This window comes from Coloeus monedula, assembly GCF_965178545.1.
Source record: "Coloeus monedula genome assembly, chromosome: 1".
NCBI lineage: Eukaryota > Metazoa > Chordata > Aves > Passeriformes > Corvidae > Coloeus > Coloeus monedula.
The window spans coordinates 98,681,931-98,699,092 of NC_138781.1; the positions used below are offsets into that span (position 1 = coordinate 98,681,931).

A 17,162-nucleotide genomic window follows, 5' to 3' on the forward strand; every position below is an offset into this window, starting at 1 on the left:
CAATGGATTCTCCTCAGACTTTAAGCAGTCAGTTACCCTGGTTAGAAAGAGGCTCTTTGCTGATGGTCTGCACCCCATAGTTACCTCTAGTTGTGTGTCTGGCCTCCATTAGGCTGCCCATAGCACACATCATGAAAGACATATACAAACCCAGATTTTTTCTTATCTGAATGCAGAAGACAGAAATTGGGGTTAAAAGGGGATACAGAGGTAAACATCTTGCCCTCATAAATACTGTAGGTCAGTGCTAAGTTGATGCTTCCCCTCCAGTGTGCTGTGAAACAGGTGAAATTCCAATTCCTTGCCAGGATCTGATGTGCCTAAGAAATTCTGGGTTGGATTCTTAATGATACTTCCCACTCACGCCCCCCTTTAAGTCATGTTCACTCATGATATTGTGATAAGCTCTATTGACTTTGCCAAAACTATAAAGATAGTGAATTGAGCTTAAAAATCAAAAATCCATTGACTTGTCCTTCCAATATTAAAGGATCAGGCTGGAGTGTGGAAAAACCTGTGGATTTTCTTATGTTCAGGTTGATGCCCAAAGAGTATGGAAGGGCAGGGAGAGAGCCACTGTAGCTGCATCCTCTTGTCCAGCAGCAGTTCTGTGAAAATATCAGCCTGGGTGTGTGGTGGGTGTAGCTCTGGAAGGAAAGCCAAGCAGCAAGAAGCCCACCGTGAAGGATTATGAAAGTAGAGAATGACAGCTATTGTAAACACGCTATGCAAGCTGTTTTGGTGGTGACCCTGACAAAATATTTTTATTCCGGTGCTGAACTGGGCTTCAGCCTCGTGCGTGGCATTTGCAACTGTGTCCACAAGACTGAAAATGAATCTGCTGGTGGTGGAGAGTGAAAGCAAGAAGGAATGCACAGCATTTGAATGAGTGAATGAAAATTTGCAGGGCTTGGCATGTGTCAGTTTCCCCTTGGCACTGCCATCGCTGTACCCTGGAGCTCTGTGAAGCTCCAGGGCTCCAGTACCCTGTCAGGCAGGAAATCCAACCCGTACTTGAAGCTATGGCTTTCTGTTACGCATTTGTTCGAGAAGGCTGCCTGTGGTTTGGCTTAACTCCTTCAAACACATAGCTCAGCAGCACTTGTGCAATAGCTCAGTTTCAGGGGTGGGACAGTGGCCCTTTAAGTGCTGACAAGGAGGAACAGAGCAGAAATTCACATCTGAGATAATCCATTTTTGATGAGGAAAATAGAAGTGAAAAGGACTAGTATTTACTGGTGTGCACACACTGGTACTTGTACAGAAACATCCTGGTGGCGACAAGACTGCAGTCGCTCACAAGCCTTGCAAGGAGCAGAGAACAGCCATGATAATGCTGCTCTTTATTTCCAGTGCTGTTCAGAGCAGGCTCCCTCTCTAGAGCCTTCCCTATGCTTCCCTTCCCTGTTGCCAATGAAAAGCTTGGCCTTTTCTAGTCCCTTTAATAGTCCCACTTAATTAGAAGGAACCATTTTTAGACTGGATCCAAAGTATTTCCATCAAAACAGCAACTTTAAATTAGTTTGAGTGATTTCTAGTAGTTGTCATCCATTGTGAATTCTTCTTTTCTTTTTGGCTATTTCTGTAGCATCTTAAAATTTCTTCTGTGCATCATATTAATCTACTGCAGGAGGACTGCAGTAAAAATCAGAATTTTAAAGACTAAACTCAGTTGCTTAAACAAACATATGCTTGGACTGTTAAAAAATAATTCTAAATAAGTTTATCTCAAGTGACTTCAATAGAAAGAGTCTACATAAAAAAGAAATCCACAACAGTTCTCATTTCTGTTCTGAAGTATCTGTAATAGGATTTTCTTTTAACCTTTGCTCATGGAAAAGTAGATGAATGGGCTCTTGAAACAAAAGTGATAGGTTTTGGACACTTAACTAAGTCACCATGTTACGTTACAATAAATAGACTTCATTTCATTGGACTCAGTGGAGACGAAATTAAAATATTGATGCTTCTAAAATAAATACTTAACATTTCACAAATGATTCCTTTGAAATAGGCCTGCTTCCCTGAATGTTTATCAGGATGTGGTGTCTCTGTTTGCCTTGATGGGACCTCCTGCTTCTTCAACACAGCAACTCTGCTGATTTTAATGGAGCCATGCAGTGGTTATGCCTGAGTTCCTACCAAGTTTATGGTTATACCCAAGTTCCTACTGAGGAAGATGCTGATCTGTAGTACCTGAAGTTGTCGGCTCAGCCAGCAGGTTTGAGGTAGCCGTCTTTCACATCAGGCATCGAGCGTGCCACTGGGGCAGCTTCAGGCAGGCAGATATTTCCATTTTCTGATCTACTGATGTCGTGCAGCCCAAAGTCAAATAGGAGTAGATAATTCTATTCAGAAGTGAATGGGCCAAGTTTTAATTGCAGTTGTGACATTTATTGTCATGAGTGAACTGAATTCTTTAGAAAGCCTTTTTGGGCAGGATTAGCTATAGACATGATCAGTTTTTGTCCCCTTTTTTTCACCTCTTGCTTCACCTATTCATCAGGTGTAAAATATGCAAGTATTTCATTTTTTTAAGGTAAGGCTATGGCAGGAGCAGGCTGTAGTGTTACTCTGTTCCCTTACTTTCAGGCTGTCCTTTGTTTTGTATATCGTGTTCAGTCTTGTATCTAAACCGGCCATCCTTAAAATGACCACGAGACCCTCTTGTTTGGTCTCCAGATTTTATTGCTGTAGTATCACATTCCTTCTGCATTTGTCAGCATAGGAAATCTACTACAAAATAGGCAATAGATGTCTGGATACCAATTATACAACAAGCCTGAGTGCCCTAGTCAGCATTAAATATAAATTCTGAACTTTTATTTATTTTGATTTATTTTCCAAAATTTGTTGAAATAATTTTAGTGATCTGTTTTGGAATATATAATTCTGATATGAAGATCTGAAGGCAAATTTGTTTCAAGATTCCTGAATGAATCTGCTTGAAGTAAAAACCAAAACCACAAACTGTTGAGACCCCTGAAAAATAAGAGCTTCCCTCTTCCTTTTCCACTAGATTTTTCCACCCTTGCTTTGACAGATCAGTGGCTGGCCAACATTATCATGAGCTGCATAGCCTAGAGAGGGAGAATAATAAGTGAAAATTAATAGAGGAACTTCACTAAATTTCAGCAGAATTAGGAACATGCATTAACATTTCGAAATACTATCCAGATTTTGACCGAGATACTTTGGTGGATCTGGGCTTAAAGTGAGAATCAGAAGACTGAGCAAAATAACTGTTTGTGACTTTTCCCTTGATGATAAATTCCCCCAGGCTCCAGCAGAGAGATGTGACTTCTGTTTCCGTATGCCACCAACAATAAATCTGGCATCTATTTTAAAATCAGTGCTTACCTGATTGTAGTAATTTATATATAGTGGCCTGTTTTCAGGATGTGGATTGGAGTGGTCAGTGAGATTGAACTGAGCAATTTTCTGAAAGTGAGAAGCCTGGGAGTTGAGATTTCTAAATATATTAATGCTTGGGATTTTTCTTTTGCCTTTTCAGCTGCTCTCATTATTTTCATGGTGCACAGGGTGTTTTTCCCTCTGTTACTAAAGTACCAATGTCCAAATGCAGACTCACTGCCAGCATTATTTCAGTCACAATTCATACTGCAGGAGCACCCAGTCGAGGACTGGACCTCACTGAGCCTATTGATCTATAAACATCAGACCATAAGAAGATTGCTCTGCATGTGTTACTGCCAATTCCTGTTTCTGAGAGTAGGTGTTTCCTTGCCAGTCAGACTGCTTTTACACCAAGCAGTATTTTGCTCTTAACTGTAAGACAAGAACCAAATTGCTCTAGATTTTGCAGACAAACTTCGGTTTCACAATGAAACCTGTTCTACGTGGGTAAACTCAGTAGCAGAATCTCAACAGCACAATTATTCTGTGGGGATGTGTGCTTCATTAGCAGCCTCTCTCAATGCTGTTGCTGCTCTTGACAGAGTTACAGCTGCAGAGTCATACTTGTAGCAATACAGCTCTGCTAGTGACTGCTCCGTGAAGGCAAGCCTTTAAATTATTCCTCTCTTCAGCCCAACAATCTTCCTATATTGACTTGTAATTTGTTGTTCAGTTTTGAATAATTATGAAGAAGGGCAAATATCTTTCTAGTTTCTGAGTTACACTTTTGCCACCCACGGAGTTTTTTTGTGTAACGTATGTGCTGATTAAAAATGTCTCCTGCAGTGAAAATATGAGACCTTTTCTACTGTATTTTCTTAGTTCTCGTGTAAAAGGACCCTTTTTAGCTCTACCTAAATGTACCTATTAGGGGATTTCTGAGACTGAAATGTTCCTGCAAATTGATTTCAAGATAAAAAAGAAAATAAGAAAAAGAAAGCTGTGGAGCTGGCCCCTCAAGAAAACAGAAGTGAATGTCTTGAAACCAGCATGTTATTTAAAATCACCCACTGCTTTTGCTAGTCATTGTGTCACCCCACCACTACTGGCATGTTCAAATACCTAGCTTTTCTAGTCAACTCCCTGTGTATTTTCAGAGTATTATAATCATGTTCTTTATCTGGAATGAATTGTGAGAAAAGTCAGAATATAAGATAGTTTGACATAGGGAGCTATTTAGAGTTAGAGCCTTTTCTCCTTCATCTCTATTAGTCTGTTTGTGTTGACATAATTGTGATGCAACACTGCAATATAAAGACATGTATTTTTTTAAAGGCAAGATTCGTAATTTAATATCCTGATTTAAATAAAAATATAACCCCTCTAATTTAGCAGATTCATTTTCATTGAGGAAATATGTAAATATTTGATAGTTCTGGTATTTTTATTTAGTTGTTTTATGTTCTATTTTAATTAGAGAATAAAAAGGGATCTGGAGGTTCTCAGGATGATGGAAAGTTGTATTTTTTTGTTACCTATAATGTTAAATAAAAAATCTGTGCAAATAGTGACATTTTCATCTGAGTGAAATATCCTAACATTTCTTCTTTGTAGAATTGCTAATGAGGTCACATCTTTCTGAAAATTGCAGTTAATTTGTATTGAGTGTAGGGTTTTATAACATTTCAGATCTCCTTAAAATGTTGTGGTTGCAATAGTGCATTTATTTTAAGGACGTTATTTATACAAAAAAATTAGGAACCATGCTAGTAAGCTGTGTCTTCCGCAGAGGTGAAGATAAAATTGCAGCTTGGATTAGGGGGAGGAATTTGATGAAGCATATTTATGTCCTTTCATGCTCTGTACATTCATCTGTTTAATTCCTATGCTGGTTTGTGTGTTAATTCAGAGAACAGTAATGTGCACACAGTGGAGATGCAAAGGCAATTTCCTTGTCTCTCTGAAGTGTAAGCTGGAAAGTGTATAATTATCTGTAGATTTTAGCACATAGTACCAATTGGAGTTCTTGCTTATATGCTGCTTGTGCTAAAAGTGGTGTGAATCAGGGGTGGTTTGTTTTGTTGTTTGGGGTTTGGTTTATTTTTTTATTAACTTACCTGTGGGTAAGAGGCTGAGCATCTCATTTTTGAGATTACTGGTAAACAACTTAATGTTTTCAACAAAGCAATTCAGGAATCATGAAAGTGCGTCACAAGGATGTTGCTTGAATGAAATATTATAAAACAAAATTTAAGAGATAAGAAATAAATCTTGTATAGGAGATGGTAGAACAGTGAAGAATGGAATAACCTTATTCTTTCCTAATTACATTATCTTTGTGCACAGCTGCTTAGTCTAGTGTTTGGGTTTTGAGTGGAGGGGTTTTCCTTGTGCTTTGGAGTGTGGCTTTTTGGGGGGGATGGGGGGGGGGCGTTTTGGTTTTTTTTCCTCATATGTTAGTATCTGCTTGTGCTAAGAACCTTGGATCAAATGCACTTTTAGGTTTCTGCCAACGGCTTTGGGGAGAGACAGATGGATCTGGGATTAGAAACACATCTGTATCTGTTTTGTCATTCTTAAAACTGCTTCACCATTCAGCACACAAGGTCTCGAGCCTGGAACTCTTAAGTAAAGAATTGCTTGTATCCTCACACCTTTTAGATTGGCCCAGTGGTCAGCGAGTTCATCCGAAAAGGCAGAAGAGAAGTTCCAGGTCTGTGAAAATACTTCACTTAAAATGTCCTGCCAGCAGTTCTACCTCAGCCTTTATATGTGGTAGCCGACATATCTCAGATGATCTCAGCTCTCAGGGGAGCATAAGAATAGAGGCATTCTCTGCGTGCATGAGTGGTTGGAATAACACTGTGCTTAGTGATCAAATGAACAATCCCTTTGAGCTTTCGAGATAGTACCCCCTCTCACAGGGCATCGGAAAGCATTTCTTTAACAATTATGCAATAACAAAGCACAATAGGATCACTGGTTGCCGTGATTTCTGAGGAGGAAAGTCAAGAGTTTATGTTACCTTGTTACTATCTCAAACTAAACCGGTTTGGCAGTCAAGAAATGCAGCCTGATCTGTGCCAGATCCCTGATTTTAGTGGAATAGGGTGGTGCAGAAATAAATGTTCAGAATTTTTTTGTGTTTTAGCCTGCCTGGTGCTTTTTTTTTTTTTTTTTAAACTTCCCCCCCTTGCCCCCCAATCTCGTCTGGCATTCTTGCTTTTCCTTAAAGCAGTTTAAAGATCCTCCTGATGTAAACAGAACTTGTACCATGGACTGTGCTTTTCTTATGCTCCAGGTCATTTCTCCAGCCCAGTGGTCTTCCTTTTTACTGTGACCGATTCCTCCTGTGTGACTACTCTATTTTACTGCTGCTGTCTGCTTCTGCTTACCACCAGTCTTTTTTTCCCTGTGTTTTTCTCACCACATTTTCTTCTCACCTGCTGATCCGTTTCTTTCTGCCAGACCTTTAGCTGCATTTGCATCCTTCCATCTGGCTGGTTCATTCCTTTTCTTCCTCTTCCTCTTCTCCTCTTCATGGTCCTCCTTTACTACCAGGAGTCACTCCTTCAGCTGCTTTCTAGCAGCTTCTCTACTGACAAACACACAAAATTCTCCTTCTGGTGAGCTTCTTGATGATTAACCTGCATGTTACTGCAAATATTCTAAACAATATTAGCCAGTCTATCTGTTTTCTTGCATCCCTGGTCATCAGGAAAAGAAAAAAGGGGGATGAAAAAGGGTCAATTTAAAGTAATTTAGATGTTTCCTTTTTTGATTTTTAAGTGTTGAATGTGGGACACTGCAGGCCACATATCAGCGAATATTCCAGCCTTGCGCAAATGAATACTGATGAGATGACCTGGGATAATAGCATTGCTCAGGGCTGCTGAGGCCATTCTGCTGTAATAACAAATTCTGGTCAAGACTGAGACATATTCAGCAACAGGATGTCTTGTCTTTTCTTTGAATTTGAAAACTAGTAACAAAGCTGAGGTTTTCTTATGTTTTGCATGTGTGTGTGCAAACAAGTATTTGTATGGCACACAAGTGTTGCACAGTTAGCAGCAGAAAAAATACAAATACATATATTCTGTGTTCTCTGGGATGTTCATATTACCTAATCTTTTCATTCTAGATGAAGAAGAATAAAAGTTGAAGATTATAAATTGCATTAATTTAAAATTAAGATCTGGTGTTTATGGTTTTGCTGGTGCAGTGCCCATGCCCTATTAAAATCTCAGGGGAAAAAACATGTGATCTTTAGCAAAACTGCTAGTTCTCAGCTACTGAAGTGGGCCTCAATGTAATATTTATAGTCTCATCGTAGAGTTCTACTGGTTTGTTGTTGAGTTTCTTTTTCCCCTTTTCTCCCTGCTAATTAGTTTAATGCTGTCAGCATAAGAAACTTATTTTTACTTTTGTATTTGTAGTATTCATCTATAACTTCAGGTTTGTCTGTACTTTTTAGGAAAGGGAATAAGTCTTAGCCCTGGATTTCAGATCTGACCAATTACTGTGTCTAGAATCTCATGAGCTCTTCTTACTGCTTTCAGCTCATCCCAGTAGAATAGGCTGCGATGGTTGGCTTTGAGCTGCTTATAATCAGGAAGCACACACAGTTTGTTAGATTTTACATCATTGGAGGGCCAGAGGCTGGAAATGGGAATGTGTAAATTTGACACTTGATTTGATATTCCTGCTGAGTAAAAAGATGCACACATTTCTCCCTTTGCCGTCTTATTTTCTCCTGGTGGAGCAGAAAGTATATGATAATGAGTCCAAAAGCAAGTGGTTATTTAGATAGCAACAAAATGCTGCATAAAAAAAGTCCATATGCTAAGGGTCAATTTAAAGTAACTTAGATATTTTCTTTTTTGATTTTTAAATGTTGAATATCAGTGAATGTTCCAGCTGTGGTCCCAGGGAAGAACGGGAAGGTGGGAAAGCTGTTCTGGTTTTATCGTGCAGAGGGTATTTAGCAAAGCCAGTTGTCTCAGGGTCCCACTGAGATTTTGTTTATGGAGTCAAGTATTTTGAATGTCTGAATCTACTGCTGACCTTTTCTCCTTTCTCTTAATTATTTTGAGTACCATGGATTAGTATCTTGCTTCAGATTTAAAAAACAACCAAGCAAAACAAAACAAAAACCAGATGAATGTGCATGATAAATTGATAGCATATTACCCTCTCTATTAAGAGTATGAAACTGGTAGAAAACAAGAAGCAGACGTAAAATTCTTAAGCAGGCAATTTGCACGTTGTGGGTGGATTTTCTGAAATACCTGAAGGGAATTTTAAATACTCTGGAAAAATTATGAGAAAGATCATAACCTGAGTGTATTGTAAGTAATAAAGAACACTAAGCACAGTGGTGAGCTCTGCAGAATATCCTAAAGCATTTTCACATTCACAGCTCAGTCTCAAAGGAAAAATTGTAAATGGAAGGGAAGGACTAGAAAAATCTGGTCCATGCAAGTGTTAGTAATGAACACTGTCAATACCATGTTCTGGGAACCCTGAGGTGTAAAACAACTGTTGGCATTTGGAAGTTTGGACAGGGTTTGGGGGTTCTTTTGCAGGAGCTGAAGGTCAAAATACCCGATGCCAGACTGCATATGAGCTTTAACCTGACAGGCAAAATACTGACACCACTGAACCTTTCCAGTTTGGCTGGCAGTAGTGCCCCTAGCTGTGTGTGTTTTGTAAGAACACACTGGGGGACAGCCAAGCAAGACGGATAAATGGACACATATTCTTAAACAGCAGCTGTCTGTAACATCCAGTTCCACTTGGCTAAGCACTAATTTGATTTTTGCTTCTGCTTTTAAATTCTTTTGGGGCTCATTGTAATCTGTTTGCATTGGTTGGTTAAATTTGCAGTAATAGTCCAAAAGCAGAATTTGACAGCCACTGCTTTATTGCCACCTCCTTTCCCCACCCCATTTCAAACAAAGCCTAATTCCAAAGTAGAGTGGCTGCACATTTGGATTGTTTGCTTTAGATTTCCATTAGACTTAACTGCCAAAACAACCTGGTCATACCCATGACAAGGCTGAATTTGTCTTCCTAGTAATTTGTTTGCCCTAAAAAGCAATTTGACACAAAGGTTTTCTTCAAAAAGGAAGGTATTTTGGGGCAGTAACCACACAATAAAGATACTTAATTTCACTTTTGGAGACCACTCACTTTTAAATTGCTTTGGGTGAACACATTCCATTGTATGCTGGGACATAACCCAGCAACATTTTCCATCTCTCCTAGGGCTAGGTCCTGGCTTTTTCCTGTATTCATGTGCTTACAGTCCCTTTGCTTTCCCCTTCCACACCTTTGTGTCTATGTTCCCGTGACAGAAAAACCATTCTGAGCAGGCTGGGTGACAGAGGATGTCAGAATTCACATCCTGACACATAGCAGGGGCACAACTATACCACTAGAATGCATCTGGTACGAGCAAACAAAAAGAACAGACTGTTTTTCAGGCCATTTGGGGTACGGCTAAGGCTGCCTCTTAGTTCTTCGGAGATTGTGTGTTACACAAATTTTCATTTTGTGTAAAATAGATGCAGGAAGGGCTAAGGAATGCTTTGACAATATGATAGTGTTTCCCAAGGGTTGATCAGCATAGTTCTGAATCGATATACTGTGTAATTCCTGTAAGGCAGATGAAGCACATAGTCCATGATACATATCCTTGGTAGGAGGTAAAAGAGTTTCGCTCAGCCATTTTTTAAAGACTTTTTAGCTCTTGTGTAGGGCAAACAGTGTTTTGGTGGAGGAAGAAAAGACACTGCTTCTCTGGTATCACTGACATCTCTCCAGTCAGCATTCAAGTGCCATGGTATTCATTGAATGTTGTGTTTTTCAGAATCAAAGCCTTGCTTGATCTCTTTTGTGTTACAAAACATGAAAGACAGTCTGGATAAATTTCTTTTGTGGAATCACTGATCCTTCTAAATGTATTTCATTTTCATGTCAATTCCTCTTCTGGCTACCATTTAAAGCATATTTGATCTAGTTACTAGCCCTTCTGCAGGCTTAATGCTGCTGGTATCTCCGAGTTACTAATGCTCATGTTTGTGTAGATGTTGCTGGAGAAACTGTGTATGGCCACATGCAAAACCACACTGTCAGAAAGTAACCTGGTGCACTCTCCAGGGATGTGGTGCCTCTGCATTGCAGTACATCCACCCTTGCCTTTTCCTGACATTTATTCATTTGTTAAGGGTTTATATTTATTAAGGGAATTGCCTTTATTCAGGCACCACTTAAGCTGGCTTTTGCTAATTACATCAGATATCTGTACGTGTGCATGCAGAATAGTGCTAACAAAAGGATTCTGCTTACAAAACTTAGTAGTTTGTTCATTAAGTAGGTCTCACTTGCCTGTGAATCCATGCTGACTTAGAGCTATACAGATGCATTTTTTTTGGATAATCTTGGACATATATCTTTGGTACACAGGTTGTACATCCACCCAATTATGCTAAAGTTCCTATGAACTGGTCTGGGTGTCCTGCCACTCACGAAAGTTCAAGTGGCTCCCACTGACCTAAATACCAGTCAAAATAATTTTTTTTAAAAAGCAGGTCTATACTGCAGTCCAAGCAGAAGAGTAATAGCTGAAGATGATGCAGTTTTATCTGCTGGTTAGTTGTGATGATGATAATGGTAGTTATCATTTAGCTAGCCCCGTGCAGCTTCTAAGGACTGCACAAAGTGTGCACTAATTAAGTGTGAACTACTCTGTCAGTTAACTTTTACTGTATTTGGAAAGCCTGACACTTTTTATTATGTGTGACAGACCTGGCAATGAGAGAAAGATGTAAGCAGCATGACTTCAACTTGCAATCATCTAGTCAGACTGTATCAAATTAGATGTATACAAAAAAGAATAAATGCTCAGATAATGTCATGGTCTAGCTCCACATCAAGTTATCCTCTATTGTTTTTTCTCTTTTTTTTTAATATGGATTGCAACATGTTGCTTGTGCCATCAGTAGAAGTGTAGGATAATTTGTCAATTGCTGATTTCAACTAAGTTGTGTCAGCCACCTGCAAAGAATATGGGCCTTAATTTTATTCCTTTCAGGTATGTGAGAAATATTTTCCTTGACAGAATAGAAGATTGAGAAATCGAAAATGGGGTGAGTGATAGACCTGTCTTATTTATTGTCACAGAAAGAATTGTCAGGAGATGTGGGTGGGAAGAAGGGGATTTGTTTCAGTAAATGCCTCTTTATGACACTTTCTGAAAGGCAAGCAGTCAGAGCTGGAGACTTTTGCAAGTGCAAGTTTTTGTCCTATCATGAACTACTAATTTTCTTATTTTTATGAAATGTGTCTTGGTCTGTTAATCTGCATGCATTTGGTTTTTTTCTTTCTTTTTTGTTCGCTTCTGTTTCTCAGGCAATACTGTCTGCAGTGGGCTTTCTTTACTGGTGAAGGGGATACCCTGCAGGTTCAATCCCTCCTGTAATAGGCCAAAGATAATAACTGAGAGTTCAAAATTAAGTGCCTTTGCTTCTCACAGCTTGATGCTTTCATGCTGTTGGGGAGCAACAGGAGTGGCCTGCCCAGCGTGGGGATGAGCTGGGACCAGGGTGACAGCGAGGAAGGCCGGTCAGGCAGGCACCCAGCAAGGAGAGCAGCAAGGGCTGTCAGTCCTGGCAGGTCCCACCGTGGGGGAGACACAAGCCCAGCCACCTGGGAGGATCCCCACAGGCTTTTTTCTCATCCGAGCTGTCTCCTGGCAGTCTGAACCTGGGCTAGAGCTGACCTTGAACAGGGACAGGGAACTCACAGACGAGTGGGAAGAGGCTGCAGAGCCTGTTCATGCACTTGGGACCTGGAAATGTATCCTTGAGCCATGTGTTTTTCTTACTGTTCTTCACAGTTACTATAGATGGAGTTAGATTTTTTTCTCCTTTGTATTTTTTTTTTATCCTTGATTCCAGTACTTCAGGCTTTCAGTGGGGAGAAAAAAAAAACCCTAGTAGAGCATGAACACAAATCTGGAGGCACAGGCAGTTTCCTGCTACTTCCAGCACATTTGACTTCTGCAGTCTGTGGCACCCCTTTGTCAGACTGTCCTGGTTATCCTGTTTTCTCAGGATAAGCTAAGTCCATGGTCCTCTACAATGGATTGCATCCTATATTGAGAACCGAACCAAGTTGCAAAGATTTTATAATCAGATTGCATTATTTACTTATTTCAAAGGATGCTGAGTCACTTTCTGGGATACCACAGACTGTGAATATGAAAGACTTCTCATTTTGCCAGTCACAATTTGTGGCTGCAGAAATTCTCTTACAGCACTTACCTAGGAAATAAATGAATTTTTATTTTCAGAGATAAGATTAACACAGCTTTTTTTCCTGTCTTTGGAGCACTTTCTACCTTCTGTCAGTTGTCTGCACAACTTCCTAGGAGGCAGAAAAATGAAAACTTCCTGCTGAGAAAACCAAGGCAGAGTTGTTTTGTTTATTTCTGAAATGGCCTGTGCATGGTGCTCCTGCACACACAGGCCCAGAACCATGAATTGCTGAGCCTTTTGCCAGCAGACACAGGGCTGCTGCACCCAGGAAAGTGCCAGCTGGAGGCTGCCAGTCCCAGGTCAGTGCAGCACCAAGCCAGGCATTAGTCAGCTTTGGTGGCTGGGGTGAGCATGGTGCTGAGTGCTCCAACGTGACTTCTGGCGGCCTTGGGCACAGTGGAGCAATCTGCCTGCAAAAAGCAGGCATGGTATCACCTGCCTCCCCGGGGCTGCATCCTAAGTTAGGGTAACCAGGACTGTGTGCTGTGTGCATCTTCTGTATACAGTGCTGCTCTATGACAGTCCTTCTGGTGTAACCCACTGAGTTGCTCTTGGGCTCTTTGTAAACTTTTCTAGAAGTGGTGGTTTTACTCACTCTTATGCTTGCCCGGTGGATTGAGAGAAGCGTACCTAAGTACACTTGGGAAAAACATGTTTATAGCCTTTCTTGCTTGTTGAAATATTGTGTAGCTCAATCATACTGCCATTTTAGTCTTCAGAACTAACAGCTCTTTTTGCTGACCAAGCTTTCTTCATCACATGAGAAGTGACTTTATACGTACTCAAATAGCGAAATAAAGTTTGTGAATTCTTGTATTTTCTTTCTTTCTTTTTTTAATAGTAGTAACTCCCACGAACTGGTACAAGGCTTGGTACTGTGCAAGCAGTTTTTCACTCTCAGAATGCTGCTACTGAAAAGCAGATATTGTGTAAAGTACCATCGATCACTGCCGCGGTTTTATACAGTTTGTCACCATTGTTCTTCGTATAGCATTGAGTCACATTTAGAACTATGGTACAGCTCACAAGTGTTCAGCATGGGGAAAAAAGTGTTGGGTTTTTTTAATGTAAAAAACCTCTTAATTATTTGTAATCTGGTATCATTGATTTGTTAGTGTGTAGAAAATACGTCTGATGTGGCCTAGTATAGGTGAGAACAGAATCATTAATATGTTTAGGAGTGTATGATGTGGTTTATAATGATGGAGAGTGGAATGGAGTTTCTAAAGACCTAGAATAGCTGAGGTTAGAAATATTAGAGCAGGTATCTATAAGGCTGTTCTGAGAGATGCTTAGCTCAGAGGCAGAAATGGACTTTTATATCTAGTTTTACATTAACAGCTTTGGGATTCCCTAATAATTTCCTTGAGGTTTTTTTTCTGACTAAGAGCATACTGTATCTCAGGTAAAATCCCACTGAAGTAATAGATTATTTTAAATTCGTGTGTGAGCAAATCACATTTTCTCTCAGTCTACCAAACACCATGTAAATACATATTTTAGAAATGTGGGATTTCCTGCTGTACAAATCATACCAATGGCCTAGGCTACTTTGGAAGTCTTGTAATTTTGCTCCCTCCTTCTGCCAATACAGAAATGTTTTGTTTTCTTTCAAGCAGTACCTGTATAGATGAGCTTGTAGCATGAAATGGGGAGAATCCTGTTTGTAATTGGAACATAGAGCAGGCAGCAGTGTATGATCTTTGTGTTGGTACAGCCATTTAAATTTCACTGGGAAGGGTGAGGAATGAAGTATTTCTTCTTTCAGTGCAGAGAAGGCAAACTCCCCAAACCAGATCAATCTGTGGCACCAACCACACAACACTTAATGCTGGTTTAAGGGAACTGCAGGCAGGTGCTGATCCAGCAGTGCTGCGTTAGCAGAGCTGTAGAGGGTTGCTGCTGGAAAGGTGTTTGTGAAATGTATCCTGACATGACTTTGAAAGCTCTTAGCTAATGTGGACAAGTGTCAGTAATCCAGAGCAGCAGAACCATGTGAGAAAAGGCAAAAGGCCATGCAGTGTTTATTTTCCAAGTGGGGACCCTTTGAATTTAGATGTTTTGTGTTATCATCATAAGACATGCATGGGTTTTAAGCCTTTGACAGAGTAGGTTAGGAGAAGTAGCACTTTAGTCTTTTGACTCTTGCAGTTGATTTAGAAGTGAGTATTTGTTGTCTGCTTCTACTAGCTTCTGACAGCTCTGACTGGTATTGGGCAGGCAGGCTTTACGACAAGGAGAGATTCCAGAGGTGAATTCCTGTGCAGAGATAATTTGGAATTTGTTCCAGAAGAAGCCTGCCAAGTCCTGCAGCAGCTTGGCAAGGCATCATGATCTTTGTGGAGGTGAAGCTCGTGGGAACCGGATACGCAACACAGCGGAGTGGTTTGGACAGCAGCTTTGGTCCAGGAGCCTTGGGAAGGGAAGGTGGGAGGAAGGACTGGAAACTGCTGGGGGCCAGAGAGGGAGACAGTGCTTGACAGGAGAGAGCAGCAAAATAGTGTGAGCAGAGCAAATACTGTCCTATCCTCAAGGATTGGAAGTCTTGCTTCTAGACTTATAACACTGTGGATTCTCTGGTTCACCTTGGAGTGTAAAGTCTTTCCATGTGATTATTGGTAACGTTTCTTTTTTCCCTGGTAAGTGCCGGTCATTGCTTTCAGTATAGACAGACGAGGTGATTTGTATCCAGCTTTAAACGTCTTCAGCTCATCATCAAAAAACCCACTCATCTCTCTCTTTTTTATTTTTCCCACCTGATATCTTTTTTCTGAACATCTTATTCTCAGCTTTCTGCCAATATTTCTATGGAATACTATCTCTGCTGTTAGGCCCTGTGCCAGTTCAGTCAGTGCATACTGCTGAACAAATCCTTCGGATTTGTTGTTTTATTTGCTTGGTTTCAAGTATTCTTCTTTTCTGGTTTTAGGGCTTCTCTGGAGGCTATGGTGGAGAAGATACTGCCTCCTGTAAAACCTATGATAAGTTCTGGAATAAGGTTTTCTTTTAATCTGTCTGCCAGGCAGGCAGATATTTTAATCAAATCTCATATTAATTGTTCAGGCATATGTTAGAGTTCCCTTCTAAAAAACATTTCATTTCTTTGGATACCAAATTTCTTCACTGAGGAAATTGCTTCACTAAGAAGTCTCTAAACAGTTTTTTTGCTGTTTAATGTCAACTACCTCTAAAACTCTTGGGGGTTTTATTGTATTGATGGTAAAAGTGTAAAGGCCTTGAATTAATTTTTGCAAGTATTTAACAAACTACCCACCTTTCATTGCATGTATTGCAATGTTTCCTACCCTCCACTTATTCTGCACAGCAATTCCGTGGCTCTGCTCCTAGGTCTGTGCTGATGTTCTCCATTGTGCAGCTTCCAGACAAAGCTGTTTTGACAAGCAGGACAGAGCATGGTGGCAAAAATCCCATTCCCTCCATTCACAGCAGTGATCAGGATGCAACATCCTCGAGTGCTGTGCTCCTGTGCCAGGGCCTGCAGAGAGACTTGAAACTGCAAGAGGTTCCAAATGCAACTTCCCGAGTCTGTGCCCAGCAGCATCCCTGCCATAAATGTGCCCAGCTGTGATTTCTTGTGTTGACTTTGGATATGGTATGTGGAATTTGTCCTTTGAGAAACCAGGCTTTTAGGTTCATGCTCAAGAGCTCAGAGGATGTCCCAATCACCTTGAGTGTTATCTTCTAAAATCCGTTTCATGACATGAAAATATTTTAAAATATGGTTAGAATAAGCATTGCCAGGCAGACTAAAACTAAGATCTGGAGTTGAACATCCCTGAAGTGACACATATGTGAAATATTTACTGTGTTTTTGAAATTGACAGTTGGCTGCCAGTCTTGTAGGCAGAATGACTTTCTCACCATCCATACCCCAGGCAGAGCTGGAGCTGCACATGGCTGCTTCACAGTGCTCATGAGAGACATGGCAGCATTGTGAACTGGAGGTGAAGCTCAGGACCTGGTCCTCTGCTTCCCCAAAGGGTTACAGAGGTGCTTCCACCTCATGGATGCAGCTGGTGGTGTGGCTCTTGTCCCCACTGAGGTGTGAGCTTCTTCCACTTCTTCCACTGTCTGGTTTAAGCTGGAGGTGTGAGCCATTGCCTTCCCCCAGGACACAGAGGGGCTCATCTTCTACCTCCTGGGCACTGCTGGATATGCAGGTCACAGCATGGTCCCCTACACCCTCCCAGGGCAGGAAGCTGCCCTCCTGGGCTCTGCCTCCCACAGGGCACAGGGGTGCTTGCATCACCTTAGAGGAATTAATCAGTTTCTGAGATGAGACAAGCTCTGTGAACAAGCTCTGTGCAACTGGAAGAAACTCCTGCTCACTTTTGCTCCTCTGACCTTTCCCCATAGGTGTAAGGTGAAAATCAGTTCCAAAGTGAAGGTAATGTCAGACAGCAACTCATGGCTGTGAATTTGTGATGATTGTAAAGAACTGCAGTTTAGGCAGACTTGAACAAC

General features: G+C 40.7%; 1 protein-coding gene across 6 annotated transcripts in view; it reads left to right on the forward strand.

Moving 5' to 3' along the window:
- Positions 1 to 17,162, forward strand: part of MBP (myelin basic protein) — a 113,568-nt gene that overhangs the window by 68,237 nt on the left and 28,169 nt on the right. The gene's annotated exons all lie outside the window — the stretch shown is intronic.